Source organism: Mastigoproctus giganteus, chromosome 2, assembly GCF_048544385.1.
Source record: "Mastigoproctus giganteus isolate SK-2022 chromosome 2, ASM4854438v1, whole genome shotgun sequence".
NCBI lineage: Eukaryota > Metazoa > Arthropoda > Arachnida > Uropygi > Thelyphonidae > Mastigoproctus > Mastigoproctus giganteus.
In genome coordinates, this window is record NC_143576.1 from 258,094,985 (window position 1) to 258,106,173 (window position 11,189).

An 11,189-nucleotide genomic window follows, 5' to 3' on the forward strand; every position below is an offset into this window, starting at 1 on the left:
TGGTGCTCCCTCAAGCTTTTAGACTATTCAAAAGAGGGCTGTAAAGTTAACTAATGATCCGTCTGTTATAAATTCTTTCCACTCTCCGTAAGACTGTAACACGCGTTCAGTATACTGTATATCACAGAGAGTAGAGAGATTTATAAAAGAAGGATCATTAGTTAACTGACTGTTCAATTTCTGTTGCTCCCCTTTCCTACAGATACCTCCATTCCCACGAGCACTGTTCTTCTGAATAAGCATTTGTAGTTCCACTTCTTTCTTCCCAACTAGTCCGTAAACATGACTCAACTAGTCAACATCCATTTACAGTTCAACTCAAAATTCACCAAACTAACTTTTCTTCTTCTTCTGCATTATGACATTGAGAGAAACGGAGCCACGCCTAGCTGGGATTCATGCTTGAAAAACAAAGGCGTCTGAGAATTGAGAAGCAACTCTTTACGGCTCTGAATTTCTCAATAAGTTTTTGGGGGCGACTTTTCTAAGTGAACACCGGCGTCCGACAGCCCACGCGCTCCCTAACGAGGAAGTACGAAGTAAGCTCTCGAAGTTTGCAGATGATTTGAAAATAGGAAGGATGGTTAATGATCAGAATCAGCTATGTTCCTTAAAAATGACTTGGATCGATTTCTTTTAAAAATGGCAACTAAAGTTTATTGCTTTTAAATGTAAGATTTTGGAGTTGGAGAGCAGATCCAGGAGATATTTATAAAAGCCAGAGGAAGACAAATTAAAAGTGGTTCAGAACGAAAAAAATTTAAGGCTCATGATATATGTATGAACTACAGTAAAAATAAGCGGCTGTTAAAGTCCATGATTCGAAGGACCTTTGCAAGTGATGAAAAGGATGTCTTTATCCCTCTATATGAGACCATATTTGGAATACTTTGTTCAGACCTGAGGGGGCACAGTTTCAACTCTTTTGAGGAAAGATAGTTGTAGAATAGATGCGCGGAAATTTGCCTTTAGCCAGCGGGTAGTTGATTGGTGGAACAGGCTTCCATCTTTTGTTGTGGAAGCTAATAGCCTAAATAAATTTAAAGCTGAGCTGGACAGGCATTTGGAACGAATTGAGGGGTGAAATGGGAGGGTTTTTTTTTTTTTTTTGGCAGTTGTAGAGGCTAACTAGCATTAGACTCTACAACTGCCATTAGTCATGATAAATTAAAGGTTAATTACTCACAACAGAGCCCTGTTCATAATAAATCTGCTGCGCTCACCTTGCATTCTTCAACTGATTTTTTGTTCACTTTACGTAATAATTCATTTACCTCCACTTTCGATTATCATCATATAGTTATTTTGATTTTTATCATTTTTATCTCAGAAAAGATGGAAAGAACTTACGTTATTATATTCGCCCTGTTAAGTTATTGGATTCCTGTGACGACAACTTTGAAGCAAATTTCTGTACGCTTAATTTGAAAGTGGAATAAAATTGACTGCTGGATAGATTTCTAAAACAGAAGGAATTGAACTCGCAATTCTGGAATAAACTATGGAACAGGTAACGTCACAAACACCGCCGTGTTGCACTGTTCGCTATTTTTATTCTAACTCTCCCCCCCCCTCCCCTCAAACTAGTTATAATTACATTTTCTTGCTGTCAATTAGCTAGCATATTTTATTCAGGCCACTGAAAGTCTATCCGGAAGAAATCGTTAAAAAAAAAACTTTTTTACTTTTTAAGACAATGCATGTTCTGATACTTGATCATCTAATGATAACAGCTGAGTTCAAGTTTCTTCCTTTAGGGATTAAAGGGACCCTTCTTTCAAAAGTAATCTTCTTTTTATATTTTTTAATTAACAGAACGTCTTTCCAACCGGAACAAAAAAAAAAAAAAAAAACTCTCAAAGAAATAAGTTTTTGTAAAATTTAATATCACGTTCTCTCGGAAAAACTTCTTTGTCGGTTGCCTTCATTTCTTTTATTTGCTAAGTAGGACATCTTTTTTCTTTTTTTTTTTTTCTGTTCAGGTGAAAATCATGTTTAGATAATTTATTATGACTGCTCGCTGCTTATATTCTCAGATCAGTTTACTTATTTTTAAAAAAACCTGACTCACTCACTCCCTTGGGCGTTTCCAGGTCCATAGGCTAGTCGAATTCCCTCTCTGGAAAACTATACACGATATATGAATAATTTTGAATTTTCTCCATATTAAACTCTTTTTCCCGAAAAACTGATGGCAGCTCGTCTGCCATACACAAAGCATATTAAACAAGCCACCTATCAGAGAGCCACCTATGTCATCAAAATTCGGAAAAAAAAAATCAAAATTTTGAAACAAATATGACTCTGCTGGTAATTGATATTATTAACAATTATCAGCATAGCTGCAAGGTGAGATCTGTGTACTATTTTTTTTTTTTTTTTAGAGGGGAAATGGCTGCAAAGGGGATAGGGTTAACATGTTAGCCTATTTTAAAAAAGTCCTGAAAGTATCAGTGTCATTAAGGAACAAAAAGATATGCTGAAATGTTTCTGTTGATTTGACTTTTTCTTCTCAAAAATTGCTCGACACATACTGTCATTTACATATATGTAAAGTGCAGCTGTGAGACCTGGAAAATAAGAAAGATGCACACAAACTAGAAGAAGCACAAATGAGATTTTTAAGACCATTATTAGGCTTTACAAGACTAGACCACCAAAGAAATTTAGATATCCATGAGAAATTAAAAGTAGATAACTAACATAGTAAATGACATAAAACGGTATCAGAAAAAATGGATCAGCCACATAGAAAGAATGAACCCAGAGAGGATCCCAAAATTAGCCTTTAACTACAAACCTACAAGCAAGAGAGATGTGGGTCGACCAAGACAACGATGGCGAGATCAAGAACACCTCCAAGAGCTACAACGGAACAGGTCTTAAAAGACCTAAGCCTGACCAAGTTCATGATGATGATGATGGTGATATGTAAAGTGCAGTTAAAAGTGTAAATCGTCATTAAAAGACGAAGAGTGATCTTCCATCAGATGGAGCAAGTGGTAAGAGAGAAAACTGGGCTGCCAGTTTCAAAAGTGGGAAGGCAGGCCAAATAATGGAACCTTGTTTAGAAAGCATTTATACCAAATAGGATCGAAAGTCTTAAAAACTGCAAGCTGGTCAGCAAAACGGAACAGCTGCTTGAGTTTCTCCAAACTTTTGCATTAAATTAGTCCAAAGATTAGCAACATCAGCTTAGATATTATAGGTGGACTGAGATTGACAAATTCGATTCTCCATAGATATTGGCAAACGTTTATCAGGTGCAGGGGCATATTTAGGGGGAGCAGAGGGGGGCATATCTCCCTTTACCCATGCGTATGTGTTCCTAGGTCTATCTAAAAAAAACACGCAAAAACCTGGTAGTCATTCCCACCCCCTTACGATGATAACTGGATACGGCACTGATCAGGTGGCACCTTTCATTACAGTGTAAGAATTGGCAGTTGATGGATTTCTCTATTACTTTGGAAAAAGTTGCAATAAGAATAATAAGATGATAAGTGAAATTAGCATTAGCATCAGTAGAGGCGTACGATGCAAGAAAGCAAACTTATGCAGCATCAGCCAAAAAAAAAAAAAAAAAAAACCGCTCCCATTTCACCCCTCCGTTCGTTCCAAATACTTGTCCAGCTCAGCCTTAAATTTATTTAGGCTATCAACTTCCACAACAAAAGATGGAAGTCTGTTCCACCAATCAAGGCTAAAGGCAAACTTCCGCACATCTATCCTAGATCTGTCTTTCCTCAATTTGAATTTATGCCCTCTCAGGTGATTATTCTGAGCAAGAGGAAGAATCCCATCAGTATTGAGCATGCTCAAACCATTCAAGTCTTTATACACCTCAATCAGATCACCTCGTAGGTGCCTAGTCTCCAGACTCCAGACACAGAATATCTTCGAACAACCTTTCGTTCCATTCGCTAATCTTGTTGCCCTTCTCTGTACTCGATGTTAGAGAACCAACAAGAGAGAGAGAGAGAGAGAGAGAGAGAGAGAGAGAGAGAGAGAGAGAGAGAGAGAGAATGTCCACACTGCATTGATATGGGATTTACTTAAAAATGAAACTACCATTAAGGATAAAGGAAAAGGTTTTGCTTTCGTAAAGGTTACTACAATGGTCCCAGACGATTTTTGTATTATATACAGTGAGACTACCTGTGATGGTCCCATTTAGAATTTACCATCAGCAAATTCTAAATGGGAAGCATTCAAGGAATTAATCGTAGTTTAGATATACTGTAGGCTTAGATATATGAGGCCTTTCATACCAAATCGGAAATACTGTTCAAGGTTTAGGTCTCCATAGATTTCGGATGAACTACTGAGAGTCCTAAAATGCATGGGTTGCATATAAATTATCAGGTGACACAGAAGCTTATGGTAGATATAAACTCGTCTATAATCAAGACAGAAAGGAGGTTAGGCAAGCAAAGGCTGATTACATGAAACCTCTGGTAAACGATGGAAAGAAAAACAGCAAAGGCTTCTTTACCTATGGAAGGGCTTGAATCAAATTGGTCCACTTCATATCGATGGTTCGACTATTGATGATCCCACTCACGTCGCTGACAAACTGATTAAGTATTTTGAACCTACATTCACACATAAGAAATTCTTTACGGAAGTGGATGTCAGAAGTTTACCAAACTCTAGCAGGGAGCCAAATGAATTTGTAATAACTGAGGAGAAAGTGTAAGAGAAATTATTGAAGCTAAATATAAAAAAGGCACTTGAGATGGATTAGATAAATCCAATTATATTAAGGGAGGCAGCAAACGAGATAAACAAACCCTTAGCCATAATTATGTGAGAATTCTTGGATTCAGGGGGAGGTCCCTATGGAACAGTAATGTGCAGGGGCGTTTCTAGAGTACGTTGCGTCCGGGTGCCAATCGCAATTTGGCGCTCTCTTTAAAATTTTCTTCATATGTGTATGTAAGTTTCAGGTTTCAGGTTTTCAGGCGCCCCTTGAAAGTTGCCGCCCGAGTGCATGGCACCTCTTTCACCCTCAGGACGGCCCACTCCTGGTAATGTGCGAATGTATCCCAATTCACAAAGGGGATCGAAAGGTGACATGAGAAATTATAGACTTGTTAGCTTAGCGTCTGTTCAAGGGAAAATAATGGAGTCACTGGTTAAAGAAGTAAAGCATCTATACAGGAATGCAATTATAGTGCAGTCACAACATGGATTTGTTAAGTGATGGTCTTGTCCAACCAACCTGATAGGTTACTATGATGTGGTGACCAAGGAATTGTATGCAAAAAATAATTTTGATGTCGTATACTTGTATTTCCAGGAAGGCTTTTGATACTGTTGCGCATAAAGAACTGTTGTATACTTCTACACATTTCTACAGTTTCTGAGTGCCTATACGTTTCTCCAGTGTTTCTGAATGCCACATTTTTCCAGTTTCTACAAACTGGAGAAATGTGGCATTCAGAACAAGACACTGCTATGGATAAAGGGTGGGAAAAGACGGGAGTGGTTATCTATGGGCACTACTTTTCGTGGATTATTGTTATTAGTGGAGTCCCTCAAGGTTCAGTGCTGGGCCTATTATTGTTTTCTGTATTTATTATTGATATTGATGAAGGTATATCAGGCTTATTGTCAAAGTTTGCAGATGATATAGAGGTTGACAATAAGCCTGATATAGCTGGGTAATGACAGTAATCAAGGTAAGCTACTGCAGCAAGATCTAGAAAAATTAGACCGATATGCTAAAAAATGACGAGTTTAACGTTGACAAATGGAAAGTACTGCATATGGGTAATCCAAGTAATCCAAGATTTTACTGTAGTGTACTACACTCAGTGTAGTGGGAAAATGAAAGAGAACTGGGGGTTAATTGTTCAGTCTGATGTGAGGTTCTGTGAGCCGTGCAGACAGGCGGCCTGGACAGCTCGTGAGTTTTGTCAATATGCAGGAACTTTGCTAGCAGAGATGAGGAGGTGATTATCCCATCATAAAGGCAATGCTTAGGCTGCATCTTAAGTACTGCATATAGTTCTGGAGAATGTAGATCTCCTGGATTGGATGCAGAGATGGGCAACGAGTTTGGTGAAATAGAAACTAGGTACCTGCGATGAGGTCTCATTGAGGTGTTTAAAGCTTTGGATAGATTGAGTATCTTACTGAAACTATCCAAAGTTTATGAGTGCCTTCCTTGTTGTCCTTGTTGTTGTTTTAGGATTTTTGGCAGGGCCGACTCAAGGATATATAGCATTCCTAGGACACATTGACTGATGGCGCCCCCTCCCGCCGATGCGAATATTTTAATTTTTTAGAAGGATTAATTTTATCAATTTGAGGGGCTTTGACGCTAAACCTAGTTGGCGCTGTTAGCAGAGTGGTATCGTCACCGTCCTCCCCACACAGGGTGGAAAATCCCCGAGTTTGAATACCGTTGATGACGCGAGGAACTCTAATGGGCTTTTTTCACTCCGTGGCTGAGTTAATCGGTCTCAGGTGTAGATAGCAAGGGTTTTTTCGTCCAGAAAAACAAGCAAATCGACCAGAGAACATACGCAATTTACAGACAAAAAAAAAAAAAAAAAAATATATATATATATATATATATATATATATATATATATATATATATATATATATATATATAATATATATACAGTATATATATATATGGGTAGATGTAATCATTTACGGATGACCTTAATATCATAATTTTTTTTTTTGCTCCCTAAACCTAATTAATCTTGGAAGCTACTAGGCTTTCATGCCAACTAAGAAATACTGCTCAATGTTTAGGCCTAAATGGATGTCAGAGGAGCTAATGAGACATGTGTCAGAGAAGAAAAATGCACGGGATGATGCATATAAATTATCAGGCAACACAGAAACCTATGGTAGATATTGACTATTCTGTAATCAAGTCACAAAGAAGGTCGGGCTAGCGAATGAAGATTAGGAGAAATCTTTGGCAGAGGATGCAAAGAAAAACAGCGGGGACTTCTTTACTTATAAACTCTAGAAGGAAGGGGATGAATCAGATTGGTCCACTTGATATCGATGGTTCGACTCTTTATTATCCTGTTCAGGTTGCTGGCAAACTGAATGAGTATTTTGCATCTACAATTACATATGAAGAATTATTTAGGGAAGGGAATGCCAGAAGCTTATCAAACTCCAACAGGGAGTTAAATGATTTTGTAATAATTTATAGGAAAATGGAGGAGAAATTTTTGAAGTTAAACATAAGAAAGGCAGCTGGGGTTGATGGGATCTATCCAGTTATATTAAAGAGGCAGTGATGGGGTAAGCAAAACCTTATCCATAATTATAAGAGCATCCTTGGATTCAGGAATGGTCCACGCGGACTGGAGATATACAAATATATCCCTATTTCACAAAGGGGGATCAAACTGTGACACTGTCATTTACAGACATGTTAGTTTAACTTCTATTCCAGGGAAATAATGGAAGTCAGTGGTTGAATAAGTAATGAAGGATCATCTAGAGAAGACTGCAGTTTTTTTTCAAACACTACATGGGTTTGTTTAGGGGAAATCTTGTTTTAACAATTTGGTTGGTTACTACAACTTGTGGTCACAAAGGAACCGGATGCAAGGAATAATTTTTGATATCATGTACTCGGACTTCAGGACGGCTTTGATACTGTTGCACATAAAAGACTGCCGTACTAAATGAAGAAGTATGGCATTATTGGGAAGTTGCTGCTGTGGATAAAGGGATGATTGAGTGGGAGAAGACAGAGAGCGATAATCAATGGACACTGCCTTTCATGGACTAATATTATTAGTGAACTCTCTCAGGGTTTGGTGTTGGGCTCATTGTTGGTTTCTATTTTCATCAATGATATTGATGAAGGTATATCAGGTTTAATGCTCAAGTTTGCAGATGATATAAAGATCAGCAAGATGGTTAATGACAGTACGCTGCTGCAACAGGATCTAGAAAAGATGGGCAGATGGACTGAAAAGTGGCAACTGAAGTTTAACATTAGTTAAGTTAAGTTTGGTAGTTGTTGGTGCATCGGCTTCTGTGGCCATATTGCACCTCCCAAGGTTTTTGCAGTACTTTGATCCAAGCCCGAGGCGGGAATCGAACCCGCGACCTTTGGGTTGCCGGGCAGGTACTTTACCCACTCGGCTAGCCCGGTCGGCAGTTTAACATTGACAAATCCAAAGTAATGCATATGGGTAGCAGTAACCACCAGAGTAACGTACCGACTAAGTGGTACTACACTCAGGGTAGTGAAGAATAAAAAAAAATCTGGGAAATCTGGGGGGGGGATGATGGTGCAGTCAGATATGAAGTTTTCAGAGCAATGCAGATAGGTTTCCATAGCAACTCACAGGGTTTTTTCCATTATAGAAGATGTGGAAGAAGAAAAACTCTTTATTGTTTACACAAGGTACGCACCGTTCACAACACCCTTCAAGGCTACAAGCCAAGGTTTTATATGAAAGGATAAGACAACTTAATAAACAAGGATGAGAAAAAAAACCAGTATTATTACTAATTATACAACCGTATGATTTGAGTTATTACTAATTATACAACCGTATGATTGGAATACAAAAAAATGAGAAACTTACATATGAAAATATATATACAACACGCTATTGGCAAGTAAAATTACTTTCTAGTAATTTTACTTGCCAATAGTAATTAAATACATTAACCCGTATTTGTGTCTGTAAATTGCGCATGTTCTATGGTTGATTTGCCTGTTTTGCTGGACGAAAAAAACCCAGTTACTGGGGAGAAAAACCTTGCTATCTACGCCTGAGACCAACTAACTCAGCCACGGAGCGAAAAAAGCCCATTAAAGTTCCTTGCGTCATCGACGGGATTCGAACCCGGGCCTTTTCCACCCGGTGTGGGAAGGACGGTGACGATACTACTGTGCTACTCACGCAGACCGCAACATAGACAGAGACAATGGCTATCCGTCTTGTCATTAGGTCAATCCCGAGTTCGGGGTCACAATTCTCAAGGATACCCCGTGGGACTGCCTAAGCCGCATAAACAGACTTTCCGGGTAGAGGTATTTGGGCGCTGTAATTGTCTTGTTTGTGACTTTTCTTCTGCCAGAAGTGGTGGGCATTTCTATTTGCACAGAGAGAATGAATGGGTTATCATCATCATTAGCCATATGGTGCAAGGAAGCCTGAGGCTTTTGCGGCACCAAAAAACGTTACATTAATGTTCTTTTTTCCCGTCAAAGATGTAAAAAAAAAATTCTGAGTTACCCTGAGAGAGAGAGAGAGAGAGAGAGAGAGAGAGAGAGAGAGAGAGAGAGAGAGAGAGAGAGAGAGAGAGAGAGAGAGAGAGAGAGAGTCAGAAGTAGAAGGGAATCACCAAGGAAGAGAAGAATGATGATATTCAGCTGAGGACCCTGGATGTGCCAAGCCCAGACTCACCAGATGTGAGCCCCTGGGGTTAATGATCAGACTGTATGTTGGTTATAAGGTTTTGATCAGCTACAGAATTTACTGACGCGAACTCGAGGTCCAATGCGCATTCGCCCCTCGTGGGTGGTGTACTTACCTGTTTAAGGCCTAATATATCTAGACACCGACTCAGTCTTCTCTTGAGGTTTCCCAGAGTATTTCGGAGATTGTCATCCCCTCACACGATATGTTTGAGTGATGAATGGAGAGGGATAAGCAACCAATTGAGGAGTTCATCAAGTACTTGTGCGTATGGCATTGGTGGGACATACACAGTGACAACGTTGAGAGAATTGGTGTGGGTTTTTTTTTTTTTTTTAGGTTTCAGTGTAACTAAAATTGCCTCGAAAGAGTCAGACTGGCCCGCTACTGAGTGGCGGATAGAAAATACCTGATGATTGAAAAAAATTACAACTCTCCCTCCACCTCCTTCTCTGCAGTTGTCTCTAGATGTGCACCCCGTCTGATGCTCTGCAGACCAAGTAGAGGAAATTTGCAAACCAAACGAGGTCCATTGAACTGGGCAGCAAAAGCTCCTCAACTTCATTAAGTTTATTCCTCATGGATGGCACATTTTGAAATATGAGGAGGTGGAATGCAGCTGTTTTCTTTACTATTACGAGGGATGTGTGCGATCTGGTCCAGGTCTGTGATGCGTCTCTGGTCTGAAATTTGTTGAAGCCATGATAGGAATCGCAACATTTTGGGATAGAAATGAGGGAGATTTTTAGTAATTTTCAATCACCGTTGGAAGCCCACTTCCCGTGAAGTTATGTATGTTAAGGCCGAAATATGGAATTACTTTGTTTTCGCTACCGTAGAGCAGTTGGGTTGTTAGTAGGGAACAGAGATACACCGTCTAGTCTGAGTCTGGACTGTTGTAGTCACAAATCAGGAGAATTTTGCTAGCAGGGTTAAGGAAGTTTTTTTTTTTTTTTTTGGCTGGTTCTGTATATGCTTTCTTTCTTGCATCATTTGCAGCTGCTTATGCTAATGCCAATTTTTTTTTTTTTTTTTTCTGGAGCAGTGTATGTAGATTTAAGTAAAGGCTTTGATGCTGTACCACATATACGATTGTTCTACGAATTAGAATAACGTGGCATCAAAAGCAAGCTACTTTTATGAAAAAACGTATATTATGGATATTGGTTAAGCTGTAGGAGACAAAGTTATTCATGGCCACTGATGATGTGCTATTGTGATGAACAAATTGGCTAATGTGATGAGTGTGGTACCTCAGGTGTTAGTGGCATACCTTAACCGTTTTTAATACTTGATAATGATAATGATGTAGCTAATTCAAATTTGATGTCTAAGTTTGTCGTTCATAGAAAGGTGAGCGTGGTCATTAATGACAGTAATCAGGAAATGCTACTTCAATAAACTGTGGACAGTCTGAGCAGATGGGCTGAACAGTGGCAACTGAGGTTTAACATTATAAATGCAAGGTACTGCATTTGGATAAAAGTAATCCCAGAATAATGTGATATTTGTGTGTCATCAAACTTAAAGCACTTTTTAAATAAGGAAAAAAAGAAAAGAAAGACTGGAGTTCTGTGTTTAGTTTATTATCTTTAGAAATTAGAAATTTGTGTATTGACATAATTGAAGTGTATAAGGTTTTTATGAAATATTAAGTAATCTAATGATGGCACCTTTACTCTTTTCGGATGACACACACAAGGGAACATAAATTTTAATTGAGGAAGGATGGTTGCAGAATAGATTTATGAAACTTTGCATTCA